A 26,807-nucleotide genomic window follows, 5' to 3' on the forward strand; every position below is an offset into this window, starting at 1 on the left:
ACTGAGCGCGGCTCACGAGCGCGACCGGCGCCGCCGGCGGACGTCACCCAAGCCGGATCTTGGACCATACGCCGGGTCCGTGAGGTCACGGCGGCTCACGGGGCGTCGTGAGTCGGCGCAGAGCTCGTGAAACACGGCAGGTCGAGCGGCGGCGCCGACGAGGCTGCTGCGCGCCACACATCTGCGACGGGCTGCCCCTGGCGCCGGGGATCGGCCGGCTACCCTGGCGCCGGGGATCGGCCGGCTACCCTGGTGCCGGGAATCGGTCGGCCACCCCGGCGCCGGGGATCGGCCGGCTACCCCGGCAGCCTGCTGGCCATCAGCCCACGGATAACGTAAGCACGGTATCGGAGAACACGCGAATGATGCTACCCCGACCCCGAATGGTGCTAGCGGGGGAACAGATCCGCGGACGCTGACGACACCCTGACGTCCCTGATAGCCGCGGGTCCAGGAACACTAGCGATGTCATGACGTCCCCGATGGCCTCAGGCACTGACCACGTGCTGGAGCTGCGCAATGTTGGTCAGGTGGATGCACCAGGTGGTCCATGGGTGGGCCCAAAGCATGAGTATGAGCCACTATGGAAACATACACGCAGATTGACAACGAACTACCAAATTTGAGATGTGTGCTCGCGGTGTAAAGCGACGATGAGACCGCGTCGAACGTGTGGGTAACAGCAAACGTGCCGGTGACGATTCCACGTGGGTCAACGGTCGCAAAATACCTCAACATATTCCTCAAACGCCTCGAATACCTTAGCCTCCTCAACACCTCAATACTTCAACTTAAAATACCTCAATACCACCGCAGGCTTTAGCCTTTCCCATCTAAAGCACCATCGCTATTTTGGACTCAACGAACTCCGAGCGTACGTGAACCGTTCCAACACGATCAAAGGCGTCGCCGATGGTACTCAGCACGGACCCGACCTCTATCTCCCGACCGTACAGCGGCAGTGGGGCGCCAGCGACAAGCTGTCCAGGACCAGGCGCGTGCTCGTCTTTTCGCAGTTACGAGCGTCGCGTAGAGTTTATATCGTCTGAGCATTTGACGCCCCAGATTAGACGCCACACGGCACATCATCGCGACTAATGGTGACAATTAGGCTTAACAGCGGCTGCGAATGGGAGTAAGGCCCCTCGGCTTATCAGTAGGTCATCCGTCGCCGAGGCGTGGCGAGGGCGGCCGGCGCGCGCGCAGGAGATGGCGGCCCGCGTGATAGCCTCTCAGAGGCGAACGTCGCGCGGCCGGACAGCGCCCGGCGCGGGATACGCTGGCGTACAAACAGCCCACACGCCGCTGTCGTAGCCAGGCGCGCACCGGAGCGTAGGCCCGCTCTCGGCGTCTGCCGCCGCCCAGAACCGCAGGCGCGTGAGTGGCACAATCAGGGACGACGATAGGCTGACACAGAAGGCAGGATTTCTAGCTTGACAAAGCCGGCGTTTGCCGAGCCGGTGTTTGCCGAAGATGGAAGGATGGTTAGCGGGGGTTTTGGCGTTTGAGGGTGTTGTGCTTAAATGGCATCATGCACGCAGCAGTGGGAGAGTATAATGACGGCAGAAAGGGTTTCGAATGAGGCACGCAACTGTCAGCGTAATCAATATCTTGAGTGAATAGTGGGAATATCCTGTACGCAGAACAAATTGTGATGGATGAACTACGCCTGCTAGAAATGTCAGAGACATCGCCCTGCAATTCTACTTGCTGAGCATAAAGAATGAACCGTAACTAGGTACAAAGCAAGTGATCCTCAAAATTGAGGATTTATCATTCTTTTAATATCTGTCGCCCTTTATGTTCTAATAGCAGGTATACAAATTTACTTTAATTTAACTGAGCATATTCTCAACAACACTGAGGTTTGACTACTCCCCAGTGCAGCTCCTTGCAACTCCTCAAAAATCCAGCATCACTGATCACGCATTTCAATATTCCCGCGTCTAGGACGTCTAGGACGTCTAGGACGTCTAGGACGCGCGCAGAACGTCACGCCAAGCCTCTTAGACGAGTCCGCGAAGGACATTACAACACCTTATGGACTCGAAAGTACAGCCAAATGCATTGCGGTCGATATAATCCGCGACCAAAGTAAACAACCAATTCTATGCTTGGGTCTTCATTTGACCAATTGGTCAGCCAGCGGCCCGCCAGCCACTGGCTGGCGTCTGGCTGGCCGGGTACCGCGGGAGGAAGTGAGCCTTAGAATGGTAGCGCGCGGGCTCGGCAGCCGGAGAACCGACCCGGACCCGCACCGGCGCCAAGTTCAGCCGGTCCCGCCGCCCCGCTCGAAGTTGGAACCCCGGGAGACCAGCGTCACTCACGTGCAAACAAAACACGAAGTGGGACTTAGCACTCCCGCGGGGTTCGGTGGCAAACACAACGGGTTAGCGCCCTGTGGTGCAGCAACCACTCTGGTCGATGCTTTCCGCCATTTGTGGCGCTCGAGCCAGATGTTACGTTGGTGTCGGCGCTCGACTGGGGTATGTAAACTGCCACGATAGCCTGCAGGAGCTGAACCGACCACCTATCACGCTGCTGCGTACTGTTCGACACAAATCGATATCAGCACCTGCTGGCGGCGTAATGCTGGCCTTTGTAAGGGTGTAACCAGAAGATACCAGCCTGAGCTCACGCCGGGCCGTTCTCACCGAATACAAATCACGTAACGTGGGTATCACGGGCACTAACAGTCAAAATTATTCGCGTGGAAGAGTCCAACAGCGGTTCTAGCTGTCGCAAAATCCACCCAAAATCGAACGCCACGTTGCCAAACTTTTGACTTTGACGAGCAGGCCCGCCTTATAGCGGCTAAATTTCAATACAGCTTTAATACACACAATCGTTCGTCGTACTTCAACGCTGTCGAAAATATATTTAACTACGTCCAAAGCAATGTTTGGACGACACAAAACTTCATCATCATAAACTAACGTGACTATAACGCAAATTTCAGGCATTTGGGGGTGAAAGCACTTGGAACAGTCCGGTCAAAACATAGCACAACTTTAGACGGAAAGTTTGAAGTAATTTTGTTCCGAACCAGAGAAACAAGTTCCAAGCACTAACAAGGCTGTGCCCAACAAAGCAAAACATTCGTTTACAACAAAATTCTGCAAGGCGTTTTCTGCGAACAAGCATGTCCATACACAGTGTGATAAACACCTGCATTGCCACCCACACCACCAGTGAAGGTAGCTATAGTAGCTAGTAGCTTTCTAGTGAGTGTAGCTACATAGTTATAAACACCTGCATAACTACCAAACCAGGCTGCCTTCACATGCAGCGTCCCAATACTGAGGCCACCTGCGCATGTGCCGGTCCCCCGTTCATCCACAGAACAAATCTAGTAAATAAAGCTGGATAACCGATCCAAATTTACAGTCCTACGTCACCAGGACGTCCCTCGTGATTGCAAAATTGCAAGCAGGGGTACAAACATCTCCAAACACAGAAAACAGACCGGGGGAAAACACGGAGCGTCTCGCCAAAATGGTATGGCTGGACTGGGACTTGCGTATCGTGCGCCGGGCCTCGCAGGTAGTTCCCGCCGCTGCCGCCGGGGGCCCAGTGGAGCGTGCAAAGCTCCAATGAGCCGTCACCTCAACCTAGCTGCACACGATTACGTGCCCGAGTGAGTTCCTTATGCGTGTGTGTATTCATTTTTGCTTTGTCCTGTGCCTTGCCGATTTTTACTAGGTGACGAGAGATGAACGGCATAATATGCATGAATGCTGATGCAGGCGTACATCTCTTTCCAGATACAACATGATGTAAGTCCAGCACGGTTTGTACTCGTGCCTTATTTGTGACATTCTCAGGAATCGCTGTTTGATACGTGTTTTTGATGGTTTTATCTCTATCAATACGTACCGTCATGTTACGATGTTTTGGCAGCTTAATGGCTCCGAACAATAACAGAATTTGTGCTGTTTGTTTTGCCCCCGAAGCATAAAACAACATTCCCACGTATAAAACAAACTCCGACAACTTTTTCCAAAGTTTGGAAAATATCGCTGGAATTGTTAACGTAAAAGCCACGAAGTTGCTGAGCATTACATAGTGAAACCAAAAAGGCGAAAGGCGTCATACCAGCACTTTTTCACAATGGCATGTGGCCCAAATGTCTGAAATTTACCAAGCTGTTTTAGGCGAAAACGCCCCTAAATGACCTTCACCAAAGCACAATGCTTTAAGCATAACCTCCGTCATCCGTTATTTTTCCATAATGTTTGAGTTTGTAGTATAAAATAACTATTTTAAAAATTGGACAGGACGCATGCAAGAAAAATAACAATAACAGTGCTGTATTCAAATATAACAATATCTGTAAGTAAGTCACGACGTCTTTAGACATACCGCGCCAGCGAGAACTAAAAAAGCTGCTGCGATGAAAGCTGGCAAATGTCCCGGGCGAGGTTCTCGCTTTCTCCCGCCACAACGTTCTTTTATTTTTAAGTCCGCCTGGCCATGCCAAAACTATCATGCTAATCAGCGAATAGGTATGCCCGAGTACGCACCAGGACATCTCAAAGCGCATCGTCTGTGTACCACTCCACTAAACAACAGTATGGTGGACAATTTGTTCCATCACGCCCAGTTTTTGCTCGGACACTGCCTGCGCATACCATCGTTTAGATATGTTTCCGATCGCATGTGACGGACGGCACGGACCGAGAACACAAACACAGCTAGCCTAACGAATGTTATCGATAACCTATGACCAGCAAACCATTGAAAAAGGCTGCAACGCTCGGGATTCAGAGCGACAACTAAGCCTCCACCATCCCGAAGGTCCACCTGCAGGTCAGCACTGCGGCGCCCGCAGCAGTGCTGTCCGTCCCTCCCGGGCCCTCGCCTCCCCTGCCTGCGACGAGCTCGGGCGGCCGGCGCTGCTGCCGTCGGCGGCCGTCGTGCCGTCGAGCCAGCGCTCCTCCGCTGCGGCGGTCACACACCGTCACGGGCACCGGCTCGCGCTGCGTCTAGTCTGCCGGGCCGGTCGCCGAGGCCTGGCGACTGCGGCCGCGCCGGCCGGCCGCCCGGCGCTGATCAATGAGCGCGCCGGCGCCACGGCGGCCGGTCCGCCTCCCGCCCGCCCGTCCAGCCGGCCGGCCGGGCCGCCCCCCGCCCGCCCGTCCAGTCGGCCGGCCGGGCCGCCCCCCGCCCGCCCGTCCAGCCGGCCGGGCCGTCCCCCGCCCGCCCGTCCAGCCCGCCGGCCGGGCCGCCCCCCCCCCCCCCCCGTCCGCCCGTCCAGCCCGCCGGCCGGCCGCCCGGCGGCTCGGCACACACCTGCCGCCCACGCTGCCTGCGCGCCTGTCCGGCGCCCGTCTGATGGGCCGGCCCTCTTCGTGGTGCGGTCTGAAGGGCCGGCCCTCTTCGTGGTGCCGTCTGGAGGGCCGGCCCTGTCATTCGTCCGGTTGCTATTGTTCGCACCGGGGCGCGGAATAACGGGATTCAAACTATAGTGAGCGATGCACCACAGACCATGGTCGCCCACCAGCGAGGCCCAGCGTCTGGTTACCGCTTGGTCTCGCAAAACATCCGCACACAAATCTAACAGCCAATATGACTTCCAAACCAGCCACCGCATCAGAGAGGAGTCCGGTAAATGAGGGCTTCCACCAAATCGGAAGTCATCACTACTGGCCAGAAAAAGGATATCATTTGGGACTCCGCTGGCTTATGACAGCATATAACAAGATAAGAGCAGCGTCATTTTGTGCCGTTATCTTAGTGCCTGCAGCCACTAGAACCTAGAGTATTTGGGCATCGTGTACAGTAACAAAGCACGTGACTTAATTTTTGTCGGAAACAAACGGGTCCCTCGCCTTGTCTGCGGGGGCAGGGGAGACAGCGTCTACATCAGCACGTGTGACTCTACCCTGAGGTTGCCGCTAGCCTGCGTCACTGTCGGATCCAGAGACGCTCGTGTCGGCTATGATAACGAGCAACGGTTGAAGCGGTCCATACCAGCCCAGCCGCCTCGGCTCTTTTTCTGCGATTACGAGCCGCAATTCACCTGATCGAACTAGCTAATGTCATTTCAGAGTGGCGCTCATCTAATCACGAACTGAAATATTTAGTTACCTCCGCATATGTCAAACGTGGGGGGACGGGACGTCGATGATCTATGAGGCTTTCATTTCCATGTAACGCCATCAGCGAACGTTAAGTTATCGAAAAGTTGGGTACATGCGTCCCAGCCGCCGTCGTCGGCCCACCGTACCTCTGAATGCCATGCAATCGAAATGCAAGCAAATGTTACGATGACACACTAGCGCCGACCAACTTCGATGGGGAAATTGTTCAATAGCTAGGGACGAAAATAGACCGTGATGAAAAGCCAAGATTGGCCAGCGCTCTCTATGCCAGAGGTCGGCCGGTCGAGCCAGCTGGACACAAATACGTTGAACTGAGAAAGGGTAGACGCAGAAGGTCTAAATCCCTGGTTCCCATTTGTGCCCAATAGATCGTTAATTAACATCACAGGCGCCTTAACCAGTGACATTAGGAGTCCAGAGCATCCCTGCACCACGTATACATACGCCCTTCCGCTTCCCAGAATCAGTAGTCGGGCAAGCAATTCTTAACTCCGTGTTATGCTAGTAATGTCACCTAGTTAATCTTAACCCGTGGAGCAGAGGGTCGGGATTAATGTACCGTGACCATGCGACATTTATGTCGTGGATACAGGGTATACCCGACAGAAACAACAAAAGCAGGGATTGAAGCTCCGCTCAGACTTGAATAACCCGGCTCAGACTCGACACGACACCGGCTATCTTGGAGGGAGGAGAGAACGCGCAGTCGCGCTGGTGAGTCTGGATCGATGTGTGCGTGGGGTCACGCGCTCTCGTACGCAAGCGCTCTGATGTATCACGACGCTCTATGCGCAGATCTCGGCACGGGGAGCCGATAACGGCGCAGCGCCAGCGGCACAGCATGGGCGAATACACCGTTCGCCAGTCATTGAGCGGTCTCAGTATCGATCGACCCATAAGTACGCCATTATAGGGACAGTCCCCGTTTCAGGATATTGAAGCAAGCGTCAAATGTGATGGAAAATCTCACTTGCAGCCGTTGGTAATTGCAAGCGACAGCTCTAGAACACACAGTTCGCTTAACAGCAAACACACTCCCCAGTATGTCGTCGTTTAATTACGTGGTGTAACTTTTTATGACGTCAGAGTAGCTGCCAGTCGCCGCGTCAGATTTGCCACTGTAGCGAAAGGTGTCACTGAGTTTGACTCATTTGTAGTACTTCCAGGCATTGGTGGCCAATGCGTGTGAATTCGACATACGAGCGTCATGGGCGTGTGTTTCGACCTTTTCTCGTAATATGCTTGTATATTTTCCATAATTGCATGTTTTTACTTGCATTTTCATTTTCGGTTAAGGCGCGTTCCTCAGCTGTTCATTTCTCATCCTCATGCCCGTCATATGTAGTAGTTGTCCCAAATGCCCGCGGTAGTTACGAGCAAACGCGGTAGGAGATCCAGACATGCAATCAGTAGCGCATTGACTGGTTGCTAATTACCTGCTGTCGTTGGCGCGCTTGGTGCAGCATCACAGCAAACACAAATGTTTAACTGAACGTGTATTCCTTGACCATGCGCATAACACTGCCAATGAGGTCAGGTGTTCGTGTGATGTATCTATGGCGCCATACATGTCAGGTTGCCTGGATATGATTGTGAACTGCTGGGAATATCCATAAAAACGGCTATATCAGTTCCAAAAAAACCTACAAGGGTGGAACTTGTAGAGGGGAAAACTTCCTTTAAAGATGGGAACGTGTCCACTCTCGAACATTTCCGTAATGGGCCCGAACGTAACAGCCGGTGGCCTAAACTGGGACGGACTGGGCAACGAAATCTGCACGGCAAGAAAACCTTTTTTGTGGCCAACATCCGTCAGAAACAAGTACACCTTTACAACACTTTAGTCACAGTCAACGGAAACACAAATCATTTCAAATTCATTTATTTCTACAATTAAAACAGCCGGGCCTCGCCAGTCCATGCGAAAGACAATTTTCGGTCACAATCACGGCTGATTGTAGGTGACCATCCGCCGCTAGCGGAACGGCCCAACGACGCGGCGGCCACGCCGGCCCCACATGCTACTGCAGTCAACCGACAACATAACGTCATGCTCTCTACGAACTCACCGCCGTGCCTCTGTTACGACTAAAGTGGTATGTGCGCCTTGATTTGGAAATGGACTTGGACTATAACTTGGAAACGTGTAGTGCAAAAAGGGACTTGTAAGTTCACTCAGCTGCGAGATACTGTACTGAGGCTTGCACAATCGATTTTCGATTATTCACTTCAATATCCTTATGTTTCCTAACCACACCACTCTAGGCTAAACTAAACTCCAACTATCATGAAAACCTTTCCAAAAGCAATTGCAAAAAAACTACAACGGAGAAATGTGCACGCGAAGAAAGGCGATGCACAGAAATGCTACACGAAGAAATAAGGCGTACGTAGGTACACAATTCAACAAAATGCACGGATGACGGAACAAGATGCGGAGAATTGTGAATACAGGATAGAGGTACAAGCGCACGCCAAAACTATGGGACGGAAGAAGCTGAGTGTGCTGACAAATGCGCGGCGCAGAGCTACGCATACAAAGAAACCCAATGAGAATAATTGTATGCAAGACGTCTTGCGGGTATGATAAGCTGTAATTTGCGATGCTATGGGTGCGAATCTTTGCGGTATAATTTTTATGTTTTGTTTCATTTGGCATGTTTTGCGCTTGTCAGGTTACGCAACAGGAACATTTGCGTAAGAAGATGTGCAGCGCAACGATATGCAATAAGAAGTCCAAAAAATAAGTGTACCCTGGAACATGCAGACAGCATAATGTACCGTACCATCTGGGCCTTCAGCTCCATTTACCCATACCAAACCGAATGGCACAAAGGCCGTCACATCCAAATGTGATTATTGCGAAGTCATTCGTGCACGTCCTATGAAGTTACTGGCGTCATTTGTCATCCTACTTGTTAAACTTGATGCTTCATTATTACCCCAACGGTATTCTAGCCAGCCACCGGCGCGGCAAATAACTTGAGCTAGGGTGCATTGAATCGCTAACGAAAATTGCGTTTGCAATAGCGAACATAAAACTAGGCATAACGACAACCGTAACACTAAATCGCATATACTCGGAAGCAGCATGCATTAATCAAGTGCGGGCATGAGCGAGCCGCATCAGTCTTGCCACGCCCCAGCGCCTCGCTAGCACGACAGCCCTCCTCACCCGGCCCCACCTTCTACCGACAGACCTAGCTGGCCGCCTGTGGCAGGCGTCACTGCCGGCGAGCAGCGGCGCACCAGCACGTTAGAGCTGCGGCCGCGTGACGCAGGCGAGCAGCGGACCGGGGAGAGAGAGAGAGAGAGAGAGAGAGAGAGAGAGAGAGAGAGAGAGAGAGAGAGAGAGAGAGAGAGAGAGAGAGAGAGAGAGAGAGAGAGAGAGAGAGAGAGAGAGAGAGAGAGAGAGAGAGAGAGAGAGAGAGAGAGAGAGAGAGAGAGAGAGAGAGAGAGAGAGAGAGAGAGAGAGAGAGAGAGAGAGAGAGAGAGAGAGAGAGAGAGAGAGAGAGAGAGAGAGAGAGAGAGAGAGAGAGAGAGAGAGAGAGAGAGAGAGAGAGAGAGAGAGAGAGAGAGAGAGAGAGAGAGAGAGAGAGAGAGAGAGAGAGAGAGAGAGAGAGAGAGAGAGAGAGAGAGAGAGAGAGAGAGAGAGAGAGAGAGAGAGAGAGAGAGAGAGGAGAGAGAGAGAGAGAGAGAGAGAGAGAGAGAGAGAGAGAGAGAGAGAGAGAAGAGGAGAGAAGAGAGAGAGAGAGGAGAGAGAGAGAAAGAGAGAGAGAGAGAGAGAGAGAGAGAGAGAGAGAGAGAAGAGAGAGCGAGAGAGAGAGAGGAGAGGAGAGAGAGAGAGAGAGAGAGAGAGAGAGAGAGAGAGAGGAGAGAGAGAAGAGGAGAGAGAGAGAGAGAAGAGAGAGAGAGAGAGAGAGAGAGAGAGAGAGAGAGAGAGAGAGAGAGAGAGAGAGAGAGAGAGAGAGAGAGAGAGAGCGAGAGAAGAGAGGAGAGAGATAGAGAGAGAGAGAGAGAGAGAGAGAGAGAGAGAGAGAGAGAAGAGAGGAGAGAGAGAGAGAGAGAGAGAGAGAAGAGAGAGAGAGAGGAGAGAGAGAGAGAGAGAGAGAGAGAGAGAGATAGAGAGAGGAGCGAGAGAGAGAGAGAGAGAGAGAGAGAGGAGAGAAGAGAGAGAGAGAAGAGAGAGAGAGAGAGAGAGAAGAGAGAGAGAGAGGAGAGAGAGAGAGAGAGACGCAACACGACCCGCGGCATGACTTACACGCGAGGTGGTGTCCCCGGAGACGCGGCTCAAAGGCGGGCGGCTCTTCACTGTCACTGCATTCGCCCCAGTGATTGCACGGCGGCAGGACGGGTTCGCCGCAAACGAGACATGGTACTGGATGACGCCAGACGAGCCGCACCGAACTCAGACCCGTCAACACGGGACAGGAAGCTTAGGTCAGGGACCACAAACTATAGTGGCGATGTGAAGTTTGGGAGCGCATCCATATGCAGCACTGGGCTTGCAAAAATAACTTTTATATGGCTAACACGCATTAAGCAGTCTCACCAGAAGATATTCAGTGGCAGGATCGAATGCTAGAGAGAAAGCTTAGCAATCTAAGGCTTGGTTCAATCTCAATTACTTGTTAGTGTTGCTCGTGCATGCGCAAAAGGTGCCCAGCTATATGTTATTACGCTGAGCACAGAGACTTTACCAGCCAAACAGTCTGCTACTATTAGGCGCCAAGCTGTCCACTGATGTGTGCTAAGCACGATGGCTTTACCAGCCAACCATGATCTGAAAGAAACAAATATGCCTCGATGGACAATACCGCTGCTCTCACGACTTAAGTTTTTACCGGCACGCCAGAAAACGACGTGACGTTGGTAATCGACGCGGAAAATGCCTTGAATAAAGACCATTAGTTTAAACTTTGAACATAAGTTTACACTGAGACCGGCGGCAACTCGCCGGTATCGCAGCTTGACAAGTCAGACGGTATTTAAGGGGTCAAACTAGACATTATGTGACCCAATGACCGTTTTGATTCGGCCATGCAAACCACACATCTACACGGCCTTTGCCGTCCAGACTGCAGAATCATAACTTGTAACCCGGCGACGGCGCGTACGCTTGGAATGACGTGAGTTCCAGGAGAATTGGGAGGGTGAAGGGAATAGTGGAATACAGGTAACGTATAACACATAATAAATAACATAAAAAATAGATGAGAAAATACTCAGAGGGAATGAAGATGCTGTGACAAGCATCAGATACGATGGAATATGCTCACTAGGAACTATTGGTTTGCTGCTAGAAGTGAAAAAATGCTCCCGACAATTAGTCTTGCCGAGATGTGGTGGCGTTTGCCCTAACGGGCTTGTTGGACCCGACTATCGCTGTATGTTCGTATTCTGAGCCCTTCTTGTTGTGTTCTTGCAGATTTGCTGGTAGTTTGATCTATTTCAAATGCATTCACAATCTCAGCAATGGCGTTACTCCTAAGTTATACCATTCCAGTCTTAGCCCTGTCATGACTTCGTGCCGCTGTCCAGACTACTCTATCATGCGTTGGATAACAACCAACCGGCGTCCGTTAGTGCCGCGGATCGTGTTGAAGTATGTCAGACAAGAACAATTCGAGAATCATGTATTTTTTGCCCTTGAGCATTACACGACCATTGAGGGGCAGCAATCACGTGACGTTTTTGTGGCGTCATGCATGCCTGGGCGACCCTGAAATAGTCCGCGCAAGTTCGCGGGCGTCAAACTCAGACACTACAGGGTTTTTGATTATTAAAGAGGGCATGGATGTGAACTGCAGTGCGTGATATCCAAAATGTCTTCCTCAGTTCAAAACCCCATGCAAATGTGGAACACTCCATTTAAAAAAGCGCCGTAACCGAGCACGTGAACGTTAATGAAAAAAACAAGGATAAATATGGCATGAACACAGTAAGTAAGCGTCGAAACAACGCACATATAATTCGGGTTTAGAAATCACGCGTCAGAAAACGTCTCCCCCTCCCACGCCACCTTCCAGCAAGTTGAAGAGCTGCAATTAAGTCAGCCCGTCCGCTTCTAGCGAGTGAGCTTATTTTGTCACACCTGATGCGTGCCTGAATATCTTCACATGTGAAACACTCACTTGAATCAGAGATCGGTTAATTTGCAACCGCTTGCATTGTTAACGACTGTGACGAAGATACTGAAAAAAACGCTCACATGTAGGTGCATATTTATCGTCGTAACAATCTGGGCTACGCGCTCATACATCCTCCATGACCCAGTTTATATTGGAAAAAATTACAGCGTGTTACGTTTGGGACCAGTGTCGAAGATGGTAACATAGGCTGCTTCTTGATGATCTTTTATCGGCGCACCCATGGATCTGAGATCACTGATTTCCTAAATTATTTGCAGATGATATGTTCAACCACGCCGCATAGCTGTCTTTAGTCTCTTCTTGCTCTGGTTGCCGATATCTGACATAATCCCCTAAAAATCCGCTTTACAAAGATAGACCCACCTTTTTTCCCAGCCTAATTGGCCGCTTCCTCCTCAGTCAGTATGAATACATGCGATGTCAGATAAAAAATATCTGGGCCTGACCCCTACCCATGCTCTTCAGCTTTTATGGAATTTGACATTTTCCGTTTTCCGTAATAATTTAATGGAAGGTGAACTGCAGTAGTGAAGCGTAACAGGACTCCGACATCTCATCAAACAGCTTATATCTTATTTATTTAACATTAAAAATTCAACAGCCACAGCCTTTAAAGACTCTCACACTTTGTTACTGAAATCTCCAAGGCGGCCCGAGCTGCCCCGTGCCTTTGTGATGTACGCCCCTGTGCGTGTTCTTCCATTTGGCACGATGGCCTGGTCGGATAACAGGCCGCACAATACGCGCTGATAAAGGTCGTACGGTCGAGCCGTCTCCCGGCAAACTTTCAAGGCTCCGGCCCACTAAGTGTCCTGAAAGGGGCTTTTCTGTATGTGCGCACAGCGGTGTACCCGCCGCTATCTAGCTGGTGACAGCGACCGAGGCGAGTTCAGGGACGGGGTCCAGCCCGGGGCGACTAAGGCAAGCAAGGTGCGCTCCTCTCCATTTCATCGCTGTCTCTCGTGTCGCCAGTTAATTATAACGACTCGCGCCAGGGCCAGGGTTACTCACTGGGTCTCCATTAACTGCATGCTTCATTACAACAACCCTTCTCCTTGGTGCTTAATTAAAGTAAACGTATCGTTCCCCTCACTCTCACTTCCTCTCCGCGCGTCTGATTCTTACGAACACTCTTGTGTGTCTTCTCAGCCCCATCGGCCTTTACGATCAGGTATCTATAGACACTATTCTACTCCCACTTTAACTCTGCGGTTGCCGTCCCCAAAGTCGATCATGTCGCGTGATAATATGTAGGTTGTGCTGCTTGCATTGTAGCATGATGCAGTTCTAGTGCGAGACATTGAAGGCGCATGCACGTGGCTGATAAAACGAACGGATTATGTGTAAGCAGCTCAATAAATGGCGTTGAAAAATAACTCCGTGCCTGGAGAGGTACGAGATATTGGATGCTTCACACGCTAAATCGGCGAAATGTGCCAAACATGCACATGCAATTAGCAGACTTCAAAATCATGACTATTTGTACCAAAAGAGCTACTTATCCGCGCCAATGTAGGTTAAAAGCATAATCATGCGTTAAATACCGGCGCAGCTGTAAAGGACATCGACCAGGCAGAGTCGCCAGATGGCTGCAGTCAGTCTATGCGCGCGATAACGGAGAGACAGCCATGACAGACCGGCTCCCAAATGGTCCTCTGACAGCGCCAGCAGAACGCCAAAGCCCAAAACATCCGTTGCAGCCGTGCATTTTCTCACCGCCGGCCAGCGCAGACCAGCAAAGCCCCCGAGGCGGAGCGGCGCGCGTGGCGCTCCACTCTCGAGGGGACGCGCTGTCCAGCGGCGTCGTAGCTCAGGCCGTGTGGCTGGCCACGGCGCCCGGCGAGGCCTGGGTAAGCCTCGCTCTCAAGCAGGCTTTACCGGCCGCGTGGCGCAGCGAGGAAGCGAGGAAGTGAAGGAGAGAGGAGGCGAGGGAGACAGCGGCGGAGAGACTACAAATGTGACGTACGATGCCGACAGAAAAACAACATCGACCGCGACCATTACACAGGCCGGCGAGCGAGATTTGCATAACAGAGAGCGAGAGCTGCATTGCACGACATAGGTGCGCCCAATGTTGGCTTACGCGTCCGCATCAGACGGCAATGCATACCAACTTCGCGGAAAGTGCGCGCGTGCCTACGCTGGCGAGTGCTGCAGCAGATAAAGCGATGAAGATATTGTTGTTGGCTATGCAAATGCTGTTGCTCACGTGCATCTGGAATGACTTCAGATAGCGGCGGAGGTTTCGCTGGAACCGTTGTACAAAGCTCAACGGGTTGACCCAGGCTTTATTTCTCTTTCCAGAGGAGAGGAGAGGAAGCAAAAGAGCCATCTTCTTTGTGAATGTGACCAGATAGTTTGTTTTTAACAAGAACGAACTAACATAAAAGAAAACTTCCGCAGCCACCTGGCGGCCAAAGTTAAACTACCGTAACAACCCCGACGCCATTAGTCACAGACCTTGGCACCTTGTACGAGTCTGTTTCTGGTGCAATGGTGTTCGTGCATTAATCAGTCTTCCTATACGTCCCCTTCGTTTTCCCCGACGGTATCCTTTATCACGCTGGCACACCACGAGCCTCACGAGGGACCGCGCTTCTCCAGGCGGACTTCGTTGGGAGCGCTTAGTAGCGTTCTTCCCATCCTGAAGTTCTCCCGCGGCACGGCAGACGCATGGGGCTCCACACGAACCGATTTCAAAGCGTACATGACACTCACAACCATACCAACAGCACATTGTGCGGGCAAGGCTGCCTTCATGTGCATCCGAAAGGTGTCGGCAGAACCGCAAACAACTGGAAGACAAAAACAGGTCTTGATCAAACAAGATACCGAATTAAATGAAACAAAGCATGGCCGTGCCTTGGAGCGTTGTTATCGCGCCAACATCAGACCTCGTTAGTTATGTCCTGGGGACTAAGAATGAACTCGACGGAAAAAAGAAACCGGTCAAAGGGCACTCTGAAGCCAAACATAGATAGCACCAAATGGCCACCGACCAGTAACCCAAAATGTCAAAGGAACGGGATTTAGCATCGACAAAACAAAAACGGAACTGCGCACGCGTTGCCCGACCTGCCAGCAGGCGCGGCCTGTCTGACGTGCCACGAGCACGTTTGAGTACTGTGAGTGTGAGCACTGGCATTTTATGGAGGATGCCGGAGGAAGTAACATTTCTATATGCACTGATCGGCACGATATAAACATTTATCATGTCAATTTTCAGCTGTTCAGATCTAACGTAACCAAGTACCGATCATCAATAGCATTTATTTCACCTAAGCAATATGTTTGCATATATCGTCGCATTTACTTTTCAATGACTCTGTTAACGATCCGAAGAACAAACAGCTAAGCAAACTAACAAAAGAATAATACAAGTCCAAAGAATACTAAATGCACGCACAGAAAACGAAGGATGTGTCCAAATATACACCTCACCTCGATAACAAAAAAAAAAAAAAAATCCCCACCCAGCCCGTCATTTTTGAGAGGAGGAGTGAGCTCTGACCAGGCCTTCTATGATCCGCCGCCTCAGCCAGCTGCAGCGCGCTGGCGCCAACGACGAACTTGCACTGAGTCTCCGCCGCTCCCATCCGGCATTTGAAGCATTCGTGCCGAGGCTACAGGGGAAACACGAGGCGAGTCGGGTCCACCACAACTTGGTCTGTCGTCGGCGCCACCTCCATCGCGCGCGCCCGAGCGGTGCTAACACCATGCCTCGGCATGCTCTGTCACGGGCGGCAGGTCGACGCAGGGATAGCGCCACCATGGCCAGTGTTCAGAGCGAGAGAAGCCGATGCGTCGCGCAGCGCACTGAAAGTGAGCTCTCGCAGCCCTGTGCCCTCCCCCGCCCCTATTCCTCCTCCTTTCCTTCTCCCCCCTGGCCGCCACACGTCAATGCCGGACACTAGGAGGCTGCCTCGCCAGAAACTGTCCCTGGTCCCTCAACAACAAAAAAGATGGAGCCCCACACGACGAAAAAGCGTGTCGCTCTGGTTCAGTCGTCGTGTTGTCACCTGCTGAACATGGGCGAGCACCTCCCGCTATGCCTAGCTCTCAGACGGCCACATTGTACCCGCCCGTGTCCCCTAGTGGAGTGTCCTATGTCCTGACATCGCAGAAGATCAGGCCGAACGCGGTCTGGCGGTGGCAACGGCTTGGGTGAGCGGACCCGACGGCCGGCTACGGTGCTGCCATCTACCGCCGCGTGCCGGTGCCGATGCGGGCGCTCGCAATAGCACGGTCCGACGCCGGCAAACCACGCAACGCGAAACAACGGCCCACCATGATGGTGTGGTTTCACGAGCTAACAGCCTACAGCTTTCCGGGATTGGACGCACTTCCGAGGCGCCGCCGAGCACGCCAGGAATGCGCCTGCCCTCGCGTCGGCCAGCAGCGACGTCGGTCGGGTCTGGCACCTGCTGGTGGCGCCACCGGCGCTGTCGGCGCCAGCGGCGTGTGCGGTTCCGCGGTCAGACGGCAGGGGGAGGGGAGAGCGACTCACCGGTATGGTCATGCGGTCGGTCGTCGTTCGAGTTCACCACTCACCTGCGAACGAGAACAGAGGTCAGGCACGCGTCAACATCGCCGCGCTAACCGCGCCATCAAACATGTCAGCGGAGATAACTGGGTGCAGTGCATGTTCACCAGCGCAGCCAGATGCATGTTAGGAATGCGCCAGAAATGTCGCGGGGTTGACCGTCGCTGTCCGGCACGGTGAGCACGCCCACCACGTCAGCGGGTCCCTGGGCAAAATTAAGGCAGGAACCCCGGACGCGAGGAGGGGACGACACTCCGAGCAGGCGGCCACGGGGGAGAGGAGGGGGGAAGGAGCTGACCCTCCGGACAGAGGGTCCGGACAGACCGCGTTCGGACAGATCAGGGGGGAGGGAGGGGGGGGGACACTCCAGACAGATAACGGGGGGGGGGAGAAGGGGCGGACACTCCGGACAGATCACGGGGGCAGTGAGGGGGCGACCCTCCGGGGCAGATCATGGGGAGGAGGGGGGCAACACTCCAGACAGATAACGGGGGGGGGGGGAGGGTGCGACACTCCGGACAGATCTCGGGGGAGGGAAATGTGACACTCGGACAGTCCACGGGGGGGGGGAGAAGGTGGTGCTCTCCGACAGATCACGGGGGAAGGGAGTGAAGCGACACTCGGACAGATCACGGGGGAGGAACGGGGCGACACCATCCGGACAGATCAGCGGGGGAGGGAAGGGGGAGACACTCCGGACGACCACGGGGGAGAAACTGGCGACACTCCGGACAGACCACAGGGGAGAAACGGGCGACACTGCGGGCAGATCACGGGGGAAGAGGGGGCGACACTCATGACAACAGGGGGAAGGATGGGGCGACACTGCGGGCAGATCACGGGGACGGAGGGGGCGACACTCAGGACAAGATCACGGGAGGGAGGGGGGCGACACTCCGGCAGATCACGGGGTAGGGAGGGGGAGACATTCCTGTACAAAAGATCCACGGGGAAGGATGGGACGAAATTCCGTATCGATCACGGGGGAGAGAGGGGGCGAACACTCCGTGCAGATCACGGGGGAGGGAGGGGGCGACACTCCGTACAGATCACGGGGGAGAAACGGGTGATACTCAGGACAGATCACGGGGGAGGGAGAGAACGACATTCCGTACAGATCGCGGGGGAGGGACACTCCTGACGGGTCACGGGGGAGGAGGGGGTGACCAACACCCCGAAGAGGTCGGAGGGAAGGGGGGGTGTTTGGAAGATGATCAAATCATAATCATGCTCAATCCTTCGAGCATTACCGTGGATTGTATGCACAATTTTCCGCACATGGCAACTTCATTCGTAGCCATGCTTAACCAGATGGTTGCGGCACCACCCTGCCAAATAATATTTGATACATGGAAGAACGGCTTTGAGCTCCTGGTTTTTCAGCTTATGTTCGCCGAACACATTATACCATGATATCGGCAATGTTCAATGCGCTAGGTTCTGCTAAATACATCAGGATAAATTATAACAGGCATGACACCAATGCCACCACACCCCACACCGTCGGGCTCCAACCGTGATCTGGTCCATGGCGTCTCCATGCGTCTGTCGCGCCTGGCAATATTGCGCTATGTTGTTATATCTATATGACCTTTTGCACGCTCCCTGCGGTCAGTTGAAGGTTAGGGAATCCCGTTTTACACGATACAATCGCGGCAAAACGCTTGTACGTATGCATACCTGACGCAATCGTTGCATCCGTACCTGGCGGAAAATCCTACCGCGTCACCCTGCGGATGGGTTTTGCGAACATAACGCCTCTTCTCCATGGTAGCGTATTAATTCAGCATCACAATCATTCCGTTAAGGCATGGCCAGCTCGACTAGTCAGACTCAACTGCCAATGATCGGCTGCGACTCAGTCATTTCGTACAGTGCCGTCTGAGACTTGCACATGTCTGCTCTGGTCCGGTGCTCCTGATCGGGTGACCCCAACAGGTCAATTCCAGCCCGCCAGCTCAGTTCTGCCGGATTTGGGCGAGTGCGCCTTATCCCCCGATTAATATTAAGCCTCACGGCTGCACCCTCGTCCGGGTCGGCCTACGCGGAGTAACAGGACCTGACACGGCCGACAGCCTTCAAGAATCACTGGAGAAGACGGCGCAGCGGTAACGAGCATGCCCGCCGCCGCGTGATGGAGCTTCAGCATGGCCTCAGACAGCCTCTCCGCCGGTCGTGGCGCGGCCGAACTGTAGAGTACCAGGCATCGACCAATGTCTCCTTCACGCCGGGTGCCGTCTCACGCCGCCTGCCTGCCCGTGATGGACCCGGGTGCCGTCTCACGCCGCCTGCCTGCCCATGTTGGACTCGGGCGCCGTCCCACGCCGCCTGCCTGCCCGTGATGGACCCGGGCGCCGTCCCACACCGCCTACCTGCCCATGTTGGACCCGGGCGCCGTCTCACACCGCCTACCTGCCCATGTTGGACCCGGGCACCGTCTCACACCGCCTACCTGCCCATGTTGGACTCGGGCGCCGTCTCACACCGCCAACCTGCCCATGTTGGACTCGGGCGCCGTCCCACGCCGCCAACCTGCCCATGCTGGACTCGGGCGCCGTCCCACACTACCTACCTGCCCATGTTGGACTCGGGCGCCGTCCCACACCGCCTACCTGCCCATGTTGGACTCGGGCGCCGTCCCACACCGCCTACCTGCCCATGTTGGACCCGGGCGCCGCCCCACACCGCCTACCTGCCCATGGTGCCGAGCGCAGGGCGCGTTGACGTCTACCCGGTGTCGTCGTATCACTGAGGCCGTCGCCGGCCTCGGCCGGCCGCCGCAGAAGCCACACGCCCGCCCCCTAATAGGATCGGAAAAGCCGCAGTGGCTGGTCGCGCTCGCTCGATCCTGTTTACGACAGCAACATCCCGCGACCTGGCTTTATCGGAAGCGTGTGGCACCGTCACGCCGCGTGTCACGTGCATGCACGCGTATCTGCGTAACGTGCGTGCGTGGCAGTCAGCGTGCCCGGATCAACACTCAAACTGATTATGCCCTATCAATCCAGATAAGAGCAGACACGTCACCTTCTGCCTTGTAACAACGAAGCGCTGAGAACTAGTTCGACGCAGATAGGATGCAGTTCATAACGCGGCAGACGGGACGCAGTTCCAATTGGGCACAGAAAGATCGCAGTTACAACAAAATATGAAACTTGAGGTAGCCCGACATATTGTTCTCGATAACGTGTGATTTGGAGCAGCTGCCGCGAACATTGGGTAATCCTTCTATTTCTGTTGCGGACTGGTTTATGACATTTTGGTCAAGGTCAGAGCAAATCTCAGCTCAGCGCCGGCCGGCGCACTCCGACACAGTAGGGTTTCCCGCTACGTTGAAGGACTTCCTTCAGATGCAGAGGCTCGCGCAGCGGTCCTGGAAGGTGGGTCGACCGCTCACCCTCCCCCTCCCATAATGACTCGCCTCCCCACGCCCCCTGTTTTTCTGATGAGAGAACTCTCCGGTTGGGCCGGAGTTCCGCCCAGACGCCGTACCACTGCCACACGCCATAACGGTGTAGAGCAACCAGAGCTGCCCCAGCCCGTTAACGCCACACGCCCACCGATCGTGTAGCTCACCACGCACCGAAACGGCCTGCGGGGCACCCGCGGTTCTGGTTTGGAGGTCAATACATGACCACCGACGAAACGCTGTCGAGTGTTGAAAGGTGGGTGCCGTATCGGACGTATGACATTATGTAGTTCTGTAACCGATAATCCTATTAAAAATTCGACTGCACGATGCTTTGCGATGTGGTGCATGCCTGGCTAGTAGCTGTCGGCCCAACTTTCACGAGATGGCTAAAACATTAAAAATTTGCTGTACAAAACGGCATACGCATCCCATTCGATTGCGCGGTATGCATGACATGGCAGGGAGTTCACGGAGTTTCGCCTGCAGGTTTATTTTGTCTTCAATAATTTTGTGCAGTCAACTGCAATGCCTCAGGTTCGAATGGTTCAGTGCAATGAAAAAAAAAAACATTATGAATTGCATTCACGCAAAACGTTTTCGCGCTCCGAGGTCATTCTGTTTCCGGTATTTTCATGCCGCACCAGCAGGCCAGCGTTGACTTCGTGACGATATCACCACACTGATCAAATTCACGCATTTTAAATGCAGGTATAACCGAAGAACGCAAATAAGGCTACCATTGGGCCGAATCAGGAGCCGATTTCACCGTCATGAACGTTCGCGGTTACGGGGTAGCCCGTCCCACTCGGTGGTCGCCAAAGCAAGAGGTTTGAGCGATACAGCGGGCGCTGTCACTACAGCAGCCCGCCACGTACGCACGCACGCGCGCACGCACGCGCGCACACAAGCACGCATGCACGCACACACGCACGCACGTACGCACACACGCAAGCGCGCACGCAAGGCAGCAGCGACGTGCCGATGAATCCCGCCGTTTGGCGAGGCCCGCCACAGCCAGTGGGCAAGGCACTGACAGGCTGAACTTCCTGCATCCCGCCTCGGAGGCCAGGGACTCCCCGTCTCATAGGCCGGGGGCACCTCGCTTCGGATCTGGCCTCAGAGGCCTGGGGCGCCTTGACTCAGATGTTGGGGCGCCTCGCCTCGCAGGCTGGGGGCGCCTCGCCTTGGAGGCCGGGGGCACCTCGCCTCAAAAGCCTGGGGCGCCCCGCCTCAGAGGCGGGGAGCGCCTCGCCTCAGAGGCCTGGGGTGCCTGGCCTCAGAGGCGGGGAGCGCCTCGCCTCAGAGGCCTGGGGTGCCTGGCCTCAGAGGCGGGGAGCGCCTCGCCTCGGAGGCCTGGGGTGCCTGGCCTCTGAGGCGAAGAGCTTCCCGCCCCGGAGGCCGGAGCGCAGACGACGCCGACGACGCGTCAGGTTCAGCCGGGCACCGCCGGCCGTCGCCGCCGCACGTCAGCCGTCGGGTTCAGCCGGGCACCGCCGGCCGTCGCCGCCGCACGTCAGCCGTCGGGTTCAGCCGGGCACCGCCGGCCGTCGCCGCCGCACGTCAGCCGTCGGGTTCAGCCGGGCACCGCCGGCCGTCGCCGCCGCACGTCAGCCGTCAGGTTCAGCCGGGCACCGCCGACCGTCGCCGCCGCACGTCAGCCGTCAGGTTCAGCCGGGCACCGCCGGCCGTCGCCGCCGCACGTCAGCCGTCAGGTTCAGTGCACGGGCCACGCCGGCCTGCTTCCGTGCCTTTTCACCGGCAGTAATTGCCCTGTCTTCGTTTCATTAGCGGTGAATCGGGACTGAGGATGAGGCGAGGTAGGTGGGGGGTCGGCTGAATGGCGAGGCGCCGTGTCTAATTGAAAAGCAATTAGTCGGCTGTCAAAATTAGTCACGGGTTGCTATATGGCTCAGCGCATGTAAGCGGGATTCGGACGAACGCACGCAACTCTGAATTAAGCACAGCGCCGCGTCCGGTGTGCTTCGGTATTTGTGGTACCGGGTGATGGGCATACCAACACGTTTCCGAGTCGCCACTTCTAGGCTTCATGACGCGTGTCAACCCCGTGGCCACAAAATTGCGGCAGTCAGAAAGGGCATGCCAACAGTCGTGTTCTGAATGTGTCGTTCAGCAGCTGTACAGGCTGCCCTGCCGCTGACGACCACGCCCAGGGCTGCCCTGGACGACGAGGTCACCAGCACTGGCCAGGAGCCAGGCACCGCGCGTCACCGCCTGACCAGACCGAGAACCCGGCCTATCAGACCGGGGACCCGGGGACCCAGCCGACCGCACCGGCCAGACCAAAGCGGGGGTCAGACCAGACCGGGGACTCGGTTGAACCGGCCAGACCGGGTCAGGACGACACCAGCCGTGCTTACACCGCATACGGACACCACACACTGAGCCACTAGCCGCGACTGGAGCCTGCTGCTAGGCGAGACGAACACGCACGGTTCTGCTGCGCTGCGCTAGCGACGATGACACCCCACCACCCCACACGGAATTGATGGCCGCCGGCACCCCACCAACGCCCAGCGTTTATTACCGTCACAAATGTCCACGATCGAAGAACAGCGCGGCGGCATGAAATTTTGCCGACACTCACCAATGCAATGCTTCCAAACTGATTTGGTGGGCAGCCTGTGAGCCCGGCTGACCCCATGCTGATGGCACCCGCCACCACACACCTCCACGTTGTTCACCACACCTCAAGGGCGGCGCTCGGAGCACGGCGTGCTTCTTGGCAGCTCGGGTACAAAGTTCGGAGAAAGGTCGGATCTGGCCGCCCAGGACTACCAGGACACAGGTCAGCCGACGACCAAGCCACGGCCCCGATTTGCAAGGGGCAATGCACGGCACGAGTCGTGCACCTCCCCCTCCCCTCGCCGCCATTTTGTCAGGCCTTCATGCTATTGTTTGTGAAACACAGTAGAGGAGCCAACAGCTTCTGCAATACGTTGCAAAGAATATTTGCAAGCCATAAACATCTTAAGTAGCTTCAGCAGCAAAATCCAATCTCGCTCGAACTTCGGCGGATTAAACGCTAGGCAATGGGTCGCGTCGCATAGGAACACGCATTCACGATGCGAACGCGGCAGCTGCCGATCGGTAAGTGACCCGCCCCAGCTGCTGACCCCGGCGAACTACCCGTACAGTTTGGCCAGGCAGCGCGGAGGCTAACACGGCCCGGCTTTGACGCCGAGCGATTCCGCAGTGACCACATGCACCGAGCCGGAGGAGGCGCCGCGCCTCGCCTGGCATGGCACGCTCTTTAGAGGTAGCACTCCGAGGTACATGTTATACATCAGCATTCAACGAAGCGAAGTGCTGGCTGTATCTGGTGGCTCTGAGCACCCCTCTCCAAGACCGGTGTGTCCAGTCACCAGTCGCTGGGAACAGACGTCCTCTAGTGCAATCGCACCTGCGGCTTCCATGGTGGTGCAAGCTGGTGGCACCGCAGGCCCCAGCTCATTCGCGTCACAGGTGGCGCTCCAGACGTCAGACGATTGAAATAGGTGGCGCTTCATACGCGGCGTTACTGATGGAAACATTGGAGCGTCTCCGGTTTTAGGACACGTGTTTCATCAGCTTCGAACATGTGTAAATCAATGTCAGGAAATTTGAGTTCTAAAATAACCGATGGGTTACACTACTGTCCTGACATAAGCAAAAACTTACTACATATACTGTTGCCTAGAGCATATTGAGTCTCATCTTTATAAGACGGCTGACATACACAGTCAGGATACATTTGGGTTCGTCACTGTAGTCATGCATACTTGCTTTCCATTCCAACGGTTACTCTGACACACGTAGTAAACATACATTTGGGTTCTTCCTTGTGAAAAGCCATGCATAATTGCTTTCGATTCCAAAGGTTACTCTTTTATTTGATCAATGAATCGTCTACTCAAAACTGCCTTGCCTAGGAACACATACACGATGAAAACGTGTATTGGGCGGGTTCTATGCTACTCAAATCCAACACATGTCTCCGACATGTCCTCTGCCGGATTTTCGCAGCCAACGTAACGGCACGGTGACTCGTACTACGACACGGGTGTCTTAGACCACGAGGCTACGCTGCTTGAAAATTGACACTGATTGGCGGGTGTGGCTGCCGAAGCCCGGCCCAGGAGCGGCGTTTTGCGTCATGTTTCGTCACGCCCAGCGGTGCGGGACGGTCACAAAGTGGCGCATTCGGCCCCAGAACACCGTCAATCAGCGCAATAATTAACGGCAGCGCCCAGCTGACGCACGGCTCACTTGGCAGCTCTGCTGCGGCCATGTGACCACACTGGCGACGGCTGGCCACCCTAGCGACCGGGACCCACTGCGGTCACGTGACTACATTGGCGACGGCTGGCCATCCTCGACCAAGGACGCACCGAGAAAAACGGCGCCGATTTCATTCCAACCCTTTTCGCGGCTATTGGGATTTATCTGCAAAGAAATAGTGTCCAAAATGCGTCAAGCGATTTGTTGCAGGCAACTCATTGGACCACATTTGAGCTACATATCGCGCTGTGCATACGGTCCCGTTCATACCGCTCAAATTCAACTACTCGCTGTTAAAACATACCGATGCCATACTCCAATCCTGCAAACATCCAAAACTGCCACAATCCATCTTTTCAAGCACAAAACAAAGCACAGACTCAACAGACACGTAAACGTGTTGCCATCTGGAAAGTGGGGCCAAATCGACGTTGGCTCATTGCCGCATGAAACGGGCAGGCAGACACCGAAGGCGGCTATTCTGCACCTATGTTGAATCAAGGAAATGTCCACAATAGCACTGCGGTGTGATCTCAGATATTATTACTTCGCACCCTATCAAGATGGAAGGCAACGAAGCGTTGCCGAACCTACACCCATTTTCAAACAACTACAGATCAATATGTCAACGACCGCATAGACTGTAGAATCGATGGCTCTTGCTTATTGCTATCACAAAAACAAAACTCAACACGCGTTTTACTGTAGCGCTTGATTTACATCAATATGCGATCCGCCGTCTTTCGGAATTTCTGAAGTGCATACATAGATACATATGCGCATGAATATATATGTATATACATGCATATATACATCATGTATTCCTAGCATCCTCATGGTGCATAGTGGAGGTCGAACCCTCCACTATACATCATGAAAAAACCGTATTCTATTGAATGGAATTAACAGCTTAAGCACATTCTGCCACCATATGAAGCCCAGGCCCATCAAACTGCTTCCGTCGTGAAGTGCGTAATGACTGGAACCTATGTGGCCACTGCAACCCAAGGCATGTGAATGCATGCCAATACACTATATCTAGCGGCCGTTCGGTAGTTCTTTTGCTCTCCCAGTCAAACTCCTGGTGAAGGCAAACGGCAACTTCGCAGAAACATCGGCTGCAGACCGTAATATCCCTCTTGCACGCATTTTCGGTCTGCGGGGCCACATTGAGATTCTGTTCGGGCTCGGCCCATCCTGCTGAAAGCGCGAGCGGACGTCCGGCGGCGGCGGGAATTGGTCAGCCGGGTGTCAGGTCTGCTGCTGACATCCGGGGCTGCCCGCTGGGTGGGGCACGTCCCAACCAGTCAGAGGTCTCTCGGCACGGCTGGTACGGCTACCGACGACCTCCACCTCCACTCTTCGGCCGCGCCGCTCTACTGGTCCGCGATGCGTTGCACTTATTTCGTCAAAAGCGTGATGCCCAAGCAATGAAACGATTTTTCAGAATTGAATGCTTGGATGGATGGATGGATGAATTACACACACACACACACACGCACGCACGCACGCACGCACGCACGCACGCACGCACGCACGCACGCACGCACGCACGCACGCACGCACGCACGCACGCACGCACGCACGCACGCACGCACCACACACACACACACACACACACACACACAACACACACACACACACACACAAACAACACACCACAACACACAACAACCACACACACAGTGTGTGTGTGTGTGTGTGGTGTGTGTGTGTTGTGTGTGGTGTGTGTGTGTGTGTGTGTGTGTGTGGGTGTGTGTGGTGTGGTGTGCGTGTGCGTGTTGCGTGTGCGTGTGCGTGTGCGTGTGCGTGTGCGTGTGCGTGTGCGTGTGCGTGTGGTGTGTGCGTGTGCGTGTGCGTGTGCGTGTGCGTGTGTGTGTGTGTGTGGTGTGTGTGTGTGTGTGTGTGTGTGTGTGTGTGTGTGTGTGTGTGTGTGTGTGTGTGTGTGTGTGTGTGTGTGCGTGTGTAATGAAAAGTTAAGATAACTCAGCCCGCCAGTTCTTGATCACGCAGGGCAGGAAAGAACTAGGTAATCAGGCAACCCGCCGAAAAGTAGGAATTATGTTGGAGAGGGTAACGAAAAGTGGGGTACGAAAATAGCGCACGTTTGAAGGCACTCTATATACACTGTCACATCTAACAAGAAGTATCTGCAACGTTTGCTTTTTGCACTTGTTTCGCGGATTGGACAAATATTGGCAAAAACAACATAATGCGAATGGGTCGGGCAGGGACACAGCTGACAGGCATTGGGACAGGGGCTGCGAACATTTGGCTTGGAACACCAGTACAACAGTTCCGTGTGCGAAGGTAATGCC

This window comes from Pollicipes pollicipes, unplaced genomic scaffold (genome assembly GCF_011947565.3).
Source record: "Pollicipes pollicipes isolate AB1234 unplaced genomic scaffold, Ppol_2.1 Scaffold_1693;HRSCAF=1982_pilon_pilon_pilon, whole genome shotgun sequence".
Classification (NCBI taxonomy): Eukaryota; Metazoa; Arthropoda; class Thecostraca; order Pollicipedomorpha; family Pollicipedidae; genus Pollicipes; species Pollicipes pollicipes.